This window comes from Gossypium hirsutum, chromosome A04 (genome assembly GCF_007990345.1).
Source record: "Gossypium hirsutum isolate 1008001.06 chromosome A04, Gossypium_hirsutum_v2.1, whole genome shotgun sequence".
NCBI classification, from domain to species: Eukaryota; Viridiplantae; Streptophyta; class Magnoliopsida; order Malvales; family Malvaceae; genus Gossypium; species Gossypium hirsutum.
The window spans coordinates 41,117,145-41,131,909 of NC_053427.1; positions in this window are offsets into that span (position 1 = coordinate 41,117,145).

A 14,765-nucleotide genomic window follows, 5' to 3' on the forward strand; every position below is an offset into this window, starting at 1 on the left:
GATTACCAGTCCAGTCTAAATCCCCTGTAATATAAACTCATAGAGTATTGTCGGGATTACCAGTCTAGTCTAAATCCCCTGTAATGACATATACTCTAATGAGCTTGGATCTGAATTACCAGTCCAGGCTAAATTTAGATCCTAATCGGATTACGCGTCTGGGCTAAATCCATTTCAGCACACATGTTCTTCAGGAAGCTAGATCACTTTACAAGTTCATGTCTGTCAATTCGTATCTTCCCTTTCTAAGGAGCACACTCTTGCGAACCTCATTTCTTACAGTGGGATTATCAGTCCAGGCTAAATCCACTACAATGACATAAACCCTAATGAGCTCGGATCTGAATTACCAGTCCAAGCTAAATTCAGATCCTAACCAGATTACCCGTCTGGCCTAAATCCATTTACACATATTCTTTCGGAGGGCTATATAGGGACCGGATCACCCGTCCGGGCTAGATCCTTTTTACCATCAATTCCTTTTCAAGAATCCATCGAATATCTTATTTCATTCAACCGAGATTTTTCTTCCTCTTATTATCAATCATGTCAATGTTTCATAAATTTTCATAAACTGAGCACTCAAATCATATTCTTATCAAGAGCATACATTTATTATATAATCGTCATTTAAATAATTAACATACCTCACACATCGTATTTACTTGCAAATGGACTTACCTTCCTTTTCACTCTTTCACAAGTTATCCAAATTAATAAAACATCATTTTATATCAAATTCACAATATTTTCAGCTATTATATAGCAACCCATCAATTATTGAACCATCAAACATTTCATGTGCTACTAGTCATATATCATTGTTCTCACAAATTTTTGTATACCATTCTTTCATCACTTTTCAATATATTAAATCATGTCATTCTTTCAATAATAATATAGAATTTTCAATTCAAATATAGCATTTCAATATTATTGACACACGAACTTACCTCGGCATCAAAATACCAAAAGGCAACCTAACCATCGATTTTCCATTTTTCACCCGATCTAGGTCCAATCCTAGTTTTCCTTGATCTATAATATCAAATTTAGTCTAATTATTAGTCACATTATTTAATGTGATCCAAAAATCATATTTTGGAAAAAATACGTTTTTACATTTAAACTTTGTCAAAATTACACTTTTTCCTCAAAAAGTGATTTTTATTCAATTTTCTCACTCTATAGGCTTAGCCAAACCATTTTCATAACCATAGAAAACTACAATTCTCGTCAAAACACCCTTTTATACCATTTTTACAACTTTTACAAAGTGGTCCTTCTGGACGTTTTCATCGGAAATCGCTTAGTAAAAATCATTTATTTAACACCCAACTCTCATTTTCTACCATTATACATCAAAATGAATGCATGTCACACATGGGTCAATTTTTAAACATTAACCTTATCTTAAATTAATGGTAGAAATAGATAGATCTTGTTACGGGGATTGCAAAAATGTAAAAATCATTAAAAACAGGGCTAGAACGAACTTATAATAGAGCTTGAAAGCTTGAAAAACCATATCCATGGTTTCTCCGTGAAAGTTTCGGCCAAGAGGTTGAAGATGGACAAAATTTGGCTATTAATTTTGTTTTTAATTCATTTTAATAACTAAATGACCAAAATGCCCTTAATGAAAAACTTTGAAAACATGCCTAACCATGTTCATTTTTGTCCACCAACTTAACCAATGGCCTAAGTACCATATAAGGACCTCCAATTTAAAATTTCATAACAATTGGACACCTCTAGCATGTAGAACTCAACTTTTTCACTTTTTACGATTTAGTCCTTTTGACAAAATTGAGTGCCCAAACGTCAAAATTTTTGAACGAAATGTAACAGTCTGATTTAGACCCTAGTCGAAACAGTGGTTTCAAGACCACGTAACCGATTCTAAAAAAATATTTAATATTATTTTCTGTGTCTGTGATATGTGAATTTATATCTACGAAGTTTCTATGATTTAATTTGTCTGTTTCTGTGCTTAAATATTGAAAAAGGACCCAATCGTGGAAAAAGGTGAAACCTGTGTTCTAGATGCTAAAATTACCTATTTGATTAGGCTTATTTTAGTGAGGGTCCTTGCATGTCAAATTTACCATTTATTTTAATGGTGGACAAATATAGACATGTAGTTGGCAAGTTTTAATTTTTATTAGTTAAGGGCAAATGGGAAAATGTTTATTAAACATGAATTTGACCATTATTATCATGCATATAGCCTATTATATCAAGAAAATAGAAAGAAGAAGACCATCCTAGGGTTCGGTCATTGATTTGGTTGATTAAGGTATGTATTTTGGTCTGTTTTTGATAATTTCTACGTTTATGTGATCGTTGCTTCGTGTTCTTCAAAAGCCATGCCTGAATTTCTGTTTCTGTTGAAGATTCTGAAATGTGCCAATGATGATTATATGAGCCTTGTAATGTTTTTATATCGATTATGTAAGATATAGGTGAGATTATCATGCTTTGTTCTTGAATTTTTGATGGAATAGAGCTATTTGGGCTAATTTGTGAAAATGAGGTTTTGAAGGACTAAATTGTGAATTAAATATGTTATTTGGGCTTGCATGGAAGATATGTATATTCGACCAAGCTATAGTCTTGGTGAGTTTCTCATATTTGTGATTTTGTGAAAAATGGACTAAATTGTCAAAGTGTGAAAATGTAAGGGCTAAAATGCAAATTGCCCTAAATATGTGTTCATGGATTATTTTGCATGAAATGAATGATTGAATGGTTGAATTTTAATTGTACTAGATCAAGAACAAAGAAAATCGAACTTAGATTGAGAGAAGTCCAAAATAGTTGAATAGTTGACTCGTTTCCGTCTGAAATTCGTACGAGGTAAGTCGAATTACAATTACGTGTTAAATTGACTAAATTCTGTGCATATAAACTGTAATATGTGTTGGACGGGCTTGAGAGCCTGATGAATAAATTTCGAGTAAACTCCGATAATATGCTAGTATCTGAAAAGCTCTGTATGTTTCTAAAAGAACGTTGACATTAATCTGAGATATCGTGTAAAATCGTGCCTGGGACACAGGCCTCAATTTGAGATTTACGTGTAAGACATGTATAGTACATTAGCATCGTATTTAAATTCATGTAAAACCCTATCTGGGACATAGGCATCGATATTGAATTACATGTAAGACCACGTCTGGGACGTCAACATTGTACCTGTTTATGAGTATCTGTGTAACATCCTGAAATAGGGCCTAGTCAGAATGGTGGTTTTGAGACCACAAATTTGACATCAAAATATTTATTTTATGATTATTATGAGGCCTAGAATATGAGTATAAGTATGTGTTAAAGTTTCATGAATAAATTCTTTGAGTAAGGTGTTCAATTAAAAATTAGGGACTAAATTGAATAAATTGAAAAACTTGAATTCTAGAAGAAATTTGTATGAAATTGCTTTGGGTTATGAATTAGAAGGTCTTGGAGAGAAATTTTCCCAAATTCTAAGTTTTTGGACAAAAATGGGCTTGCATGGAAGGAATTTTAAGGAAAGGGCTTAAGGGCATTTTGATCATTTGGTATTTTAATGAAATAAAATGGGGAAAATGAACCAAAATCAACCCATTCTCTTCCTTCTCCAGCCGAAACTTCAAGGGTTTCCATAGCTAGGGTTTTCAAGCTTTCCAAGCTCAATAGTAAGTGCTCCCAAGCCCCTTTTTCTTGCTCTTTGTATTTTTGAAATCCCGGTAGCTTGCTCTCTCCATTTCTACCCATATTTCATGCTAGGGTTCATGTTTAAAAATTTACCCATGCATGAGTTGATTGTATTTTGCTGGATTATGGAGGAATATGAAAGATGAGTGTGTATTAAACATCTTTTCCTAGTTGATTTTCATGAAAAACCCTTATAGGGACTATTTTGCAAAAGGTGTAAATGTATGGTAGAAATGAGAAAATAATGGAAAATGTGGGCTACCATAAGAAGGAAAAGTGTTCAGCTAAGCTTGGGTAAGATAGAAAGTGCATGTGTTTCATTATATGAGCCTAGGGACTAAATCGTAAAAATGTGAAAGGTTAAGGGCAAAACGGTCATTTGGACCGGGGGTAAATATTAAATTTGAAATGTATAATGTAGTGTATTAATGAGTTAAATTTTGTTGTTATAGACCCCGAGGAACAAATTCCGGAGGTCGATCGAGGTAAATGTAAAGTTTCAGAATAATCGAAACACAACTCCGAAAAGAATACCAGGTAAGTTCAGATAACTTAAAGTAAACCCCTAATATGCATAATTGATTGATTTATGAATGCATGATGATTGTATTTATTATTAGCATGAAATATCAAAGAAATGCTTATTTGATGGTAACATGCGAAAAATGTCTCGGATGAGGTTGACTAAAGGGAATTCGATGGATAAACCCTCATTGATATGTGTAAAGAGATCTTGCATGTGTTACAGCAAGAATTTAGCCCGGACGGGTAATCTGTGATCTCAAGTATGGAAAGGATCTAAACCGGACGGGTGTTCCTTGAATGATCAAGCCTCCCGAAGAATATGTGTGCATTATGGATCTAGCCCGGTCGAGCAATCCGATTAGGGTCTGAATTTAGCCTGGACTGGTAATTCAGATCCGAGCTCATTGAGGGTGTTTGTCGTTATAAGGGATTTAGCCTGGACTGGTAATCCCAACATCACCTTATGAGTTTATGATATGGGGGATTTAGCCTGGACTGGTAATGCTGCCATGAGATGTGAGGTTCGCAGGAGTGCATATATGTGAAATGATCATTCGTAAGAATTGACAGATAATGGGTATTCCATTGGGATTTCCTAGAAACTCAACGGGATTAATATGATGTATGTCAATAAGATGATGAATGATGAGCTCATCTACGTAAATTACATGATGCTTTGTTACGTAACTAACTCATTGATTGAGTGCTTGTGATAGGGAATCGTTTCATAATTGATGATTTCATGATTTAAATATGGATGTATGCTAATTACTCGGTAAGTTTACTTTCCGGTTATTCGAGCTTATTAAGCATGTAAATGCTTACCCCTCTCTTTTTCCCTGTCTCACAGAGCTCGAAGATTTGAAAGGATTGGAAGACGATTAGAGAGTCAACACACTATCAACTAGACAAGCTTTGGTATAAAGACTTCGTTATTTTGTTCAATGGCATGTATAGTATTTTTGAGTATTTTTTTATATGTGTCATTTGATTTTCCAAATGATGGCGTGCAAGAATATGTTTATCTCTTTGTATATGGCCATGAAAATTGGCTTAATTGAAGTAGGCTATGACCTACGAATTTATGTATGGTTTTATCTTCAAGTGATGGGTCGTTACCAATTGGCAATGAGTCAAATGAACGAGACCATTTCGGATGAATTAAAGTAACATGGGAACTCATAAACACTAAATGGGATATAACCTATCATGTATGAAACCAATGATATGAGGTTTCCATACTAGTTTAATCAAGATTATTTACAAGTGTATAATTGTGTTTTAGTTTGAATTGGGTAACCACTAAGCACAAGTGGTAGAAAGGGGTGACTAAAGGCTTGGAAAATAGCCTATTAGGGTCCACATGGTTAGACACATGGGCGTGTGTCTAGGCCATGTGTGACACACAGTTCCCTCCCATGGACATGTGTTATGGTCGTGTGTCCCTTGCACTTAAAATTTTAGCTCAAAGTTGTTGACGAGTAGGCCACATGGGCGTGCACCATGGCCATGTTAAAAAGACAGTCTCGTCCACGGGCAGGCAGCACGGGTGTGTGCCATGGCCGTGTTGATAAGTCAGTGTTGCCCACGGCTGAAGGGCATGGGCGTGCCCCAAGTCACACGGGCGTGTGAGTCCACACGGCCAACTTACACGGGCGTGTGACACTTTATGATAAGGAAAAATTTCCTAAGGAGCCCAAGGTTTATCGAATGTACCCGAATTTTTCTCGCACTGCCTCTAGGTATGTTATAGGCCTTGAAGGCCTATATAAGGGATGAGTTGTTCATGTATGAAAAGCTTAAAATTTGAGTAAAACTTTGTGACCTAATTTGATGCGTTTCAAAATGTAAATTCCTGGTAATGCCTTGAACCCTATCCCAGCGTCGGGTCCAGGTGAGGGGTGTTACAATCTGTATCATTTCTGAACCATCTGATGATAGAGTATGAGATATGGGAATGAATATATGAAATGTATAATCTATACAGGTATGTTTGTATCCTACTAAATTTCTGAATATGAAAGACTCTGTTTTGTGAAATAATGTATGTGAAGTATGAATGAAATCATGGGAATGAAACATGACATGTATACAAGCAAATGAGCATGGTTAGGCTCATGAACTATTCTGTGAAATGGTTATGAATTCTTGCTGTTGATTTGTACTTTATATGATTTAATAGTTAAACAAATTGTATTTGGCTTACTAAGCTCTTTGTAGCTTACTCTATGTGATTTCTGTCTGTTTTACAGTTATCATAGCTACTGAAGGCTCGGTAATAGTCGAGGATTGTCACCATACTATCGAACTCATTTTGGTACTTTTGAAAGTGTAAATATTTTTAAGTATCGCATGTTTAGGCTAGAATGTCTATGTATTTAAGCTTTGATATGTATATATGTTATGCAATAAGAGTTGGCTAGCAAATGGTATGTTTGTGCTTAGTTTTGGTAAACGGTTTGTGATGCTAAATTGTGTATGCTTGTAATGGTTATATGGCCTTGTATGTGGTAGTCATTTTGAAATATGCCAAGTTGAGGAAATGGTAAGTTTAAGCATGTTTTGAGCATGGAATTGGCTAAAATTTTTAATATAAATGTTGTTTAAATTGCTTGTAGGAATGACCCAAAAAGGGGTGGCAAGTTGGCTTAAACCAAGCTTGTATTGTGCCACGCGGTCAGTGAACAAGGGTGTGCCTTGTGGCCGTGTATGCAAAGCAGTAACCTCTTAAGACCACACGGTTAAGACACATGGGCATGTCATATGGTCGTGGGTTTAAGTCAGTAGCTAACTAAGTATCACACGGCCATGGCACACGGCTGTGTCTATTGGCCGTGTGTAAAAGTTAGTATATATACTATGTTTTGGCACTGCTGGATCACATGGGTGTGTCTGGTGCCCGTGTAAGGCACACGGCCTGGTTACACGTACGTGTGAACTCAACAGAATTGAAAAATTTTTCTAAGTTCTGAAAATTTTTCTACTCCCGACCTTTTCTAAAAGTATGTCTTAGGTCTTAGAAACCTCTATAAGGGATGAATTGTTGATTTGCTTATGCAATAATACTATGCAATATCTATGATTATGCATTTATCTGAAATGTTCTGTCTGTCTGGTAATGCCCCCTTACCTATTCCGGTGACGGTTACGGGATAAGGGTGTTACACAAAATTTTCATGAAATCATTCCGTGAAATTGTAGACCATAAAAATATAATAAAAATAAAATTTTCCTCATCAAATTTGTGGTCTCGAAACCACTATTCTGACAAGGCCCAAAATCAGGATGTTACATTTCTCCCCCTTTAGGGATTTTCGTCCCCGAAAATCTTACTAACAAAGTGGTTTTGGTTTTTCACTTATTTTCCTCAATCCTATAATCGATGTAAAAAAGAACCATTCACTCAAGCTGAGCTTTTACTACCTATCTCTTTAAATTTCACATACAAGAATAATGAGTGGCTTTCGCTTTACAACACTTTCACTGAAACTTAATCTCTATCAGAAAGGTCATGTACTCAAAAGTCTGATCCATACTATCATGTTATATATACATTCATACCTAAATCTTTTTCAAATTCGAATAGTGAAACTAGCCAGTTCATCTCAGCCTCATACTCTTTATAATTTCACACAGTCCAATTATTTGCCAATTCAACTCTCAGTTTCCTTTCATTTTAAAGCCTCATCTGGCTTTCCCAAGAAATCATGATATGAAACCCGGATCTCAATCCGATTAGTGGATACTAGAATCTCAAGATGTCCAACATTCATAAAGACACTCAAACCTGTTGAGCGAAAATTCAGTACATACCAACATGATTTACATATCTCATCAAATATTTAACAATAAGCTACATGACATTTTTCTCTTTCTAAGACAAGGATGATCCTAATAGGGCCTTAAGGATAATCCTTTCTCATTTTCCATCCTAATATCAATACTCGCAGAGATAACTCTGGTAGAACTTGATGCTTGACTTTAACCACATTAACATTTCAAATATTCTTACACAAGGATTATACAATAACCATCTCATCATCTTTTAATACCTAAGTTATTTGCACTATAGCAAACTCAGGTCTTTCTATTACATCAGATACTTTAAGCTATCACTTGTCTTGTTGTCTTAAAACACATCACCATTCAAACAATAATATATCATAGAAAATCAGGAAGTCTTTGCTCAACACAGACTAAACTAGTTCAAAGGCTTCGGTTAACAATGTTCTCATCTGTCCAAACTTTGCCAATCTTGAATTAAGCCATTAATTTCACAAGACAAAAATTTTACCACTTAAGCCTTTTCCAATGTTAAATCCTTATACGAAAATTTGAGAAATCCCATTTACTAAGATCACCATATTACCATAATCAAATCAAAAACATAGTCATACTTGATATATATATATCGCAAGCTAAAGGTCATACTTTAACTATAAGCCATGTTCAACAAGTTACGAGATAAAGATGACCAAGAATTCAAGATAAGGAAATCCATAACAGAGAAATCCAGAATATAGACATCCAACATAAAAAAAATTCCAAAACAAGAAAATCCAATCACGATACCATATCGAAAGACCGAGAACGTTCATGAAAATATGAAAGACCTCAATGGTTCCTTAGAGAAAAGAAATCCAGAAGAAACTATCATTCTAACCACCAAAGATAGATGCAACAAGAATAATATACCTTCCCATATACATATCGGATAAATCAACTATTAGAAGAAAAAGAATCATAGCATCATATGCACCTTTTTTCATCAATTGCCAACAGACGGAACATTTCCATATTACAAAAATTCATCAGAGAATATACAACCACTACAATAAATTTCCAGATATAAATGGACTCATAGAGTGCCTTAAAAGAGACTGCCATCATCTACTCACTGTAATTATCATACCGAACATCTCACATTTGAACATTATTCCTTTAACTATTTTCTGCATCAAAAATTCCATTTTATTCCTTCACTAAAGGGAATCAGCTCATGAGGGAATTTCAACTAATACATTTCTCGACTTCATACTAGGAAAGATCGTTTTACCAAAATCAACCTTTTTCACTAACTGCGATGTTGCGAAAATTAAACAATCTTTCAATCAATCCGAATCTTTCTAGCTCTGTTTGTACTTATCAACCCATTCTCAATCATTAATCATGCTTATGACCATTCTATCACTGAACTCTTTGGTTTCTCTCCCAAGAACTCATTCAACACAAATCTCAGGAATTTCCATTATAAAACACCACTTTGGTATAGGGGAGGAAGTCATAAGGCCTCTAACTCGACTCTCATATACGTATACATGTAACACAATTTTCATCATCAAGCAACATCATCACAATCATCTCATTCATTTTGGGTAACTAACTTTTATATTGATTTTATGCCCACTTTCTAGTTATCTCATTTTAACAAGTATACTTATGCATGCACTCCATGTTTTCTGGATAACTTTATTTATTTATTCATTTAATCATAAAAGCCATGCACATGATATCATACAAGGGCCAACAAACATGGATAAGTTTATCACAATCTATACTTTTACCTAGTACACCATCATTTAGACATATCATTACAATCATATAAATTAGCCCAAGCAATTTAACACATTTACTGAAGCTATACGAGCTTATCAACCATAATATTTTATATACGCACACGTGAATATTCATTCCATCTATATCTTTGATAAGTTACCTAAACCCGTGTATTTACTCGAGCAATTTAGCCACGTATATCATGGAATTATCAATCAATCACAAGTAAGCTTACTATGCCATATAATCCTTTATCTTATTTCAATAATTCATTGCAATCCATCAAATTTTAATATCCAATCAAGACTATGACATTTTATCCATAACAGGGTATTATGAATCTCATTCGTACCTTTCCAAGTTTCAACTCATCATGACTGTACTTTACTCAAATACCTCATTACCACAATTAATATGGTTGGATATAGCTCGGTTGGAGGGTACCTTTGTCTCAACAAAATGGCTCTCATATGCGTCGGGACACATCACACTATCATCAATCAGTGGCAAGTATAGCTAGACTCTCATACATATGATAAGTTAGTTCGAGAACTGATTAAACCATAGCTCTGATACCACTAAATGAAACACCTCTTGCCCGTGTCCTACACCGAGACAGGGCACGAGGCATTACCAAACTTAAACACAAACAATCATGCAAATCGGGCCATAAAATTTCATTCATATTTTAAACCATTCTATCACATGCACATAGTTCCTTATTTGGGTTTACGAAGCCCAAAACATACTTTAGAAAGGGTTCGGGACTAAGCCGAGAACTTTGGAAAGCTCTAGGAAAAACTTAGAAATTTTTCTCACAAAACAAGGTCACACGCCCGTGTGGACACAGGGGCACGCCCGTGTGCCATCAACACACCCATGTCCTCAGCCCGTGTAACTCTCTATTTTTGATGTCAGCAAATAAATTGAACCACACGGCCAGGCCACACGCCCATGTCACTAGGCCGTGTCCCTCACATGGTTGAGACACACGGCCGTGTCTCATCCCATGTAGTTAACTTTTAGGCTATTTTCCAAGCCTTTTTTGTCACCCTTACATGCACAGATATATACATGGATCTAATGGCATTCAACATCCTTAATTATGATATAGACATATCATTTACCTATCAACATGCATGAGTTACACATTCTCACATTAAACCAAGACTAGTCATACCATAGTTATCTTTGTGCCAATTTATTTCAACTTATTATCAAACTTCCATGTTCAAAGCATTATTAGTTTATCTCCATATTACACATTTAAATCATGGTCATAAAACACACATGACATATTGCCAACCATGCATGACAAACAAACATAATCATATCTTCACATCATAAGCAATAAATCATAACTTGACTAGCTATACTTACAAGCCATAACCAATTTGAGCCACATCTCATGGCCATATACAATAGCTCAAAATAGGTCAATACTTTGGCCAAATCATAATAACACATGTCATAGAAATAGGTCCCTATACATGCCACTCACTTGATATTTCTAACATATGTATCAATACTCCAAATGTATTGGCTTGATAGTGTGATGCTGCCTCCGACGATCTCTAACCCTGAGCCAACCTGACAACACTAAAAGAAATAGAAACAAGGGAGCAAGCTTCACCCTTAGTAAGCTTGCATGAAAAATAATAAGCAATGTATTAACATGCTATTTTTCAATTCCTCTCTATTTATTCAAAGTCCAGTTAAGCTATTTTCTCGAGTCACAGTCACTAAATTATTTATATCCAGAGCTATGGGACTCCAAATTGAGAACCGCTAGTTTTCCCAGAAACTAAACTCACATATATTCTTACCATAAAATTTTCATAATTTTTGGTCTAGTTAATAAGTACAGTTTATTATTCAAAGCCTCTCTGTTTCACTGTTTGACAACTTCGACCTTTCTTCACTAGAATTTATTTATCTAATAGTACGGGGCTCGGATGATGCTCTCGTCTATTTCCTTTGAAAATAGACTCATTAGGGATTTTAAAAATGTAATTTATAACCCATGATTATTTTCACTCAATTTTTAATGAGTTTCCAAAATTAAGACAGGGGAGTCTGAGATCGCTCTGACCCTGTTTCACAAACATTCAAATATCTCATAATAGGAGATTCCTTTACTTACACCATTTCCTTTATAAGAAACTACACTCGACAAGATTTAATTTCATATTTTATTTTCCCTTTAATTCGACTTCTAAAATTTTTTGTGGATTTTCAAAGTAGGACTACTGCTACTGTCCAAATCGTTTTAGTATAATATAATGATACCATCACAAGATTTTCATGAAATTACTCTCGTAAGTATCACTCATTCATTTTCATTCTTATCACAAGTCCATGGGTTTTGAGTACTTACTAGTGCTATCACCTAGCACAACACTCGTCCAAACATGACAATTCATATGCATCTTAATAGTATCATATAACATAAATGAGTTTATCATCACAAGAACCCTTTTATTTCATTTCTCATATTAATCTCGTTGAATTTCTCGGAATCTCGATGGATATCCCATTCACTGTCATTTCATACAAGTGATCATTTCAAGTAGCACTCTCGCGAACCTCGCTCTTACAGCAGGATTACCAGTCCAAGCTAAATCCCCCGTAATATGAACTTATAGAGTATTGTCAGGATTACCAGTCCAGGCTAAATTCCATGCAACGACATATACTCTAATGAGCTCGGATCTAAATTACCAGTCCAGGCTAAATTCAGATCCTAATCAGATTACCCATCCGGGCTAAATCTATTTCAGCACACATGTTCTTCTAGAAGCTAGATCACTTACAAGTTCATGTCCTTCAATTCGTATCTTCCTTTTCTAAGGAGCACACTCTCGCAAACCTCCTTTCTTATAGTGGGATTACCAGTCCAGGCTAAATCCCCTGTAACATAAACTCATAGGGTATTTTTGGGATTACCAGTCCAGGCTAAATCCCCTGTAACATAAACTCATAGGGTATTGTCGAGATTACCAGTCCAGGCTAAATCCCCTACAACGACATATACCCTAATGAACTCGGATCTGAATTACCAGTCCAGGCTAAATTCAAATCCTAATTGGATTACCTGTCTGAGATAAATCCGTTTACACATATTCTTCAGGAGGGCTATATAGGGACTGGATCACCCGTCTGGGCTAGATCCTTTTTACCATCAATTCCTTTTCAAGAATCCATCGAATATCCTATTTCATTCAATCAAGATTTATCTTCCTCTTATTATCAATCATGTCATTGTTTCATAAATTTTCATACATTGAGCACTTAAATCATATTCTTATCAAGAGCATACATTATCATATAATTATCATTTAAGCAATTAACATACCTCACACATCGTATTTACTTGCAAATGAACTTACCTTCCTTTTCGCTCTTTCACAAGTTATCCAACTTAATAAAACATCATGTTATATCAAATTCTCAATATTTTTAGCTATTATATAGGAATCCATCAATGATTGAACCATCAAACATTTCATGTGCTACTAGTCATATATCATTGTTCTAACAAATTTTGTATGCCATTCTTTCATCACTTTTCAATATATTAAATCATGCCATTCGTGCAATAATAATATAGAATTTTCAATTCAAATATAGCATTGCAAAATTATTGACACCTGAACTTACCTCGGCACCAAAATAGCAAAAAGGAACCTAACCGTCTATTTTCTATTTTTCACCCGATCTAGGTCCAATCGTCATTTTCCTTGATCTATAATATCACATTTAGTCTAATTATTAGTCACATTATTTAATGTTATCTAAAAATCATATTTTGGCAAAATATCATTTTTGCCCCTAAACTTTGTCGAAATTACACTTTTGCCCCTAGGCTCGTAAAGTGATTTTCTCGTAAAGTGATTTTTATTCAATTTTCTCACTCTATAGGCCTAGTCGAACCATTTTCTTAACTATAAAAAACTACAATTCTCATCAAAACTCCCTTTTATACATTTTTTACAACTTTTACAAAATGGTCCTTTTGGACGTTTTCATCAAAAATCGCTTAGTAAAAGTCATTTATTTAACACCAAACACTCATTTTCTACCATTAGACGTGAAAATACATGCATGTCACACATGGATCCATTTTTAAACATGAACCCTAGCTCAAATTAATAGTAGAAATAGACAGATCTTACTACGGGGATTGCAAAAACGTAAAAATCATTAAAAACGGGGCTAGAACAGACTTACAATCGAGCTTGGAAGCTTGAAAAACCCTATCCATGGTTTCTCCATGCAAGTTTCGGCCAAGAGGTTGAAGATGGACAAAATTTGGCTTTTAATTTTTTTTAATTCATTTTAAAAACTAAATGACCAAAATGCCCTTAATGAAAAACTTTAAAAACATGCTAACCATGTCCATTTTTGTCCACCAACTTAACCAATGGTGTAATTACCATATAAGGACCTCCAATTTAAAATTTCATAACAATTAGACACCTCTAGCATGTAGAACTCAACTTTTGCACTTTTTATGATTTAGTCCTTTTGACTAAATTGAGTGCCCAAACGTCAAAATTTTCGAACTAAATTTTCACGAAATCATTCCATGAAATTGTAGACCATAAAAATATAATAAAAATAAAATTTTCCTTATTGAATTTGTGGTCCCAAAATCACTATTCCTACTAGGCCCAAAATCAGGATGTTACATCTTGGACATGCGGGGTTTTACGGAAGGTTTATTAGATATTTTTCAAAAATTGCAAAGTCCTTATGCTCTTTGTCTGGATGCCTTTATTCAGTTAAAAAAGAAGCAAGTAAATGCACCCATTGTAATTACACATGATTGGTCTCAACCTTTTAAAGTTATATGCGACGCAAGCGACTTTGTTGTAGGTACAGTTCTAAGACAAAGAAAAGGAAAAGTATTTCATGCAATCTATTATGCTAGCAAAACACTTACAGAGGCTCAACTCAATTATGCAACTACAGAGAAAGAACTACTG